Source organism: Quercus suber, unplaced genomic scaffold (assembly GCF_002906115.3).
Source record: "Quercus suber isolate HL8 unplaced genomic scaffold, Cork oak 2.0 scaffold_351, whole genome shotgun sequence".
In the NCBI taxonomy this organism is placed as follows: domain Eukaryota; kingdom Viridiplantae; phylum Streptophyta; class Magnoliopsida; order Fagales; family Fagaceae; genus Quercus; species Quercus suber.
In genome coordinates, this window is record NW_027069803.1 from 380,123 (window position 1) to 383,654 (window position 3,532).

General features: G+C 32.9%; 1 pseudogene; it reads left to right on the forward strand.

Annotated features, from left to right (window-relative positions):
* The first annotated feature begins 263 nt into the window (after positions 1–263).
* Positions 264–3,532, forward strand: part of LOC112036681 (protein DMR6-LIKE OXYGENASE 1-like) — a 32,439-nt pseudogene continuing 29,170 nt past the window's right edge.

Consider the following 3,532-nt stretch of genomic DNA (forward strand, 5'->3'; position numbering starts at 1 on the left):
CTCAATTTTCTACAAATTAAGTATTTCATTGAAACTCGATTTTAAGGTAATTGAGTATCAAAATAGGGGCATATCCCTATATAGTTTCAAAATATGGGCAAATTGGTAAAAAAAAAAAAAATTAAGGGCAAAAGGCTAGAATTCCCAACAAATGCGACTCGTAAGTTTACCCCTATGGCCCTATCATAGGGGCATAGCAAAACTAGTAAGGAATACTTAGAAATCAAGCCGCAAGAATCGTGCTAGCTGTTGCCTGTTGCAATATGGCTTCCAAACTGAAACAGCCACAGCCAAAACCACTATTATCTGACATTGTCTCTGGCATGAGCTCTGTTCCCTCTAACTACATCTGATCTGCCAATGATTGTCCAAATTTTCATGAGGTTGTGTCATTTGATGGTGCAATTCCTCTCATTGATCTTCAAGACCTCAGTGGTCCTAAGCGCTCAGATATAACCAAAGAGATAGGCCTTGCCTGCCTAAATTATGGCTTCTTTCAGGTATTCTCTCTCTCTCTCTCTCTCTCTCTCTCTCTCTCATATAAACATATTGTTAGGATTAGTGCCCTTAAATCCTATTGTATGATGCTATGTATGATATTAAGTGTGACATTGTGTATGACATTATGTATGACTTAATATTGTGTTTAATAAAGTTGTTTTATTATTATTTGAAATAGTGGTAACATGAATATTCGGACATTATCACATAGTCCATGAAATGCATAGTATGTGATTTATGTGATTTGGTCATAGAAGATATAAGTCACAAGTTCTTTGTAAACTCAGAATTATAGTTCGTAGTCGGTGATGAAATTTGGCATTTTATCTGCAAAGACTATAACATATCAACTAAGATGATTTGTCTTGATCATTGAAGTAGAGACTTCTAGTTGATGTGTTGATATGTTTTAAGAGTTAAGACATATTGAACTGGACCGCTGTGAGATTTATTATTCTCCTAAGGACTGTCAAATGAATAATAAATCTCACGACTTATATTTGCATGAACTCTTAATCTTGAGAGAATAATAGACTTGATCATGAAGTGTAGGTTGCTTTGATATATCAGGAGTGAGATCTAAAGTAACGGTCAAAACCTTAGTATGTTGGGCAGTTACATTTAGTGTTGATAGAACATATATTCTCAAGATAGAATTCATAGTCTCTTAACGGAGATATAAAATATTCCCTTGAGATAAGTTTAATGGGTTTATTATTTAGAGAGTTAGGCCTAACCACTTTGGTAAGAAATTACTAAAGTATATATTTATGAAATTGGATTTCATAAATATATGATGAATAACTTAAAAGGATTAAACCGGGTACTCAAGGATTAAGATGTAGTAATCTACAAAGTGGCAGTCTACATTTATGACTTTGTATTACTACAAATATTTTATGAAGGGGTTTGCATGTACAATAAAGTCTTAGGATATAATTTATAGATAAGGCCTAGAGTGCAACTATATTTATATAGTGATATTAAATATAGTTAATGGTAACTTTGGATTTGTCAAGAGTTAACAGAAAAGCCCAAGGTCCATTGGAGTTAGTGTCTTATTGGTTTTTTTTGGTCCCACTCCAGGCCACACACTTAAGCCCAATTGGAAAGGTCCAAAAGGCCAGCCCAATTAGATAATTGGTTAGATACAAAAGGAAAAACATACAAAATTTTTATATAGAAAAACATCATTGTGAAATGATGTGTATGTGAGTGTAAGTCACTCTTTAATTCTCATTTTGTAACTGATTGAGAGTCCACACTTCTTGGGCGTTAGTGGAATTAGAGTGAAGATTAAAAGTATTCTCAAGTGCTTCGATCTTTGTTTTGAAATTCATCGCTTTAAGGTACACTCTCTTATACTTGAATTCTAAAATTTACATAGTGCATGTTATGGATTGAGAATGAAGTAGATTCGTTAATTTTCTGCTGTGTACATACTTATTTCCTTCAATTGGTATCAGAGCGGTCTTTGATTTCCAATTTGTTTAACATGTTTTGTGAGTTTTAGAATTAGAGATGATAGTTTCATATTGTTAGAAGATTATGTTTTAATTTTCTGCATGTTGTTGAAACTATGATTTGATGAAAACTGAAATTGATGTTATGATGTTGTTTAAATTTAAATTTAAGTATGTTAAATTGAGTCTTAAGGCTATAGCGTCAATAGAATTCAGTTTTGACATCAATCTCTATCTGTAATATTCATATGTTGAATATTTTTTCATGAAAAATGAAGAAAACTGCCCTAGAAATTTTTTGGAAATTCGAGTTTCGTGATTTTCGATCGATCGAAAATCACTTTCGTTTGATAGAGTGAAACAGTGATCAGACTTTTTAAATAGATTGATTTTCGATTATTAGTCGATTGATCAAATTTATTTTTTCGATCAATTGAGAGGCAATCGAGTATCAATCGAACAAGTCAGGAGGTCAAGTTCGAATTTTTTAATTTTTTCGATCAATCGAGGGGCATATTCGATCGATCGAAAGAAATAAAATCAGAAATTTTTCTAAGTGTTTTCACATGTAAAAGTACTAAGACTATGTGTAATTAGATTATGCATGTTTTATAATTAAAAACCTTTTCTTTAAAACTTCTAGTGGGAGAGAGATACAACGGTTGGATCTCACGGCTTCCATTGTCAGTTCATAGTAGTGTGAGATATATACTTTGTCTTTGCTTCGAGCTTAGCATTCCGGGTGGAGAGTATTTATTTCATGGTCCTACAAGATTGAATTTCTTGGATTATAGTGGTTTGATCAAACACCTTGTCTTAGCCTCGAGCTTTGCATTCCATGCGGAGGGTGTTTTGTATCATGGTACTACAAAATAAGCATGTTAAGGGGATGAAATGTGGCTACACATGATTCTAGATAATGGTATACACTAGACTAAATATTATAGTATTCTCTATGCTGAGTTCTTACTATCATTATTTAGAGGCCAAATGTATAACATCATATTGTTAGTATTTGATAAGAGTTATCATGATAGTACTAATAATGAGAATAGTTCTCAATCAATCATAGTATTTTATATTCACTCTATGCCGAGGGATATTGAATATGGGATTGGGTTGTCGTTGCATATATTATATTATGGTTTTATTAAGGTTCCATACTATATGTTTATATGCTAAATTGATAATGTCCAGTTTACTTATTATATTCATGTTTATTGTTCTCAGATTTGAACATGGCATCTTTTAGCCCACTTGTTACTATTCTTAATCAAAACAAACTGACTGGATCCAACTATGTAGACTGAAAAAGAAATTTGGACATTGTTCTTACTGTTGAAGAGCATAAGTATGTTCTTACTAAACCTTGTCCTAGCTTTCCTTCATTAGATGCCCCTCCTGAGGAAAAACAGCGATATGATCGTTGGCAAAAATCTAATGAGATGGCCAAGTGCTACATCCTAGCATCTATCTCAAATGTTCTACAGCATCAAATGCAGGATGTAGAACTAGCTTAAGACATTATGCTACGTCTGAAGGAGATGTTTGGTGAGCAAGGCCGTTTT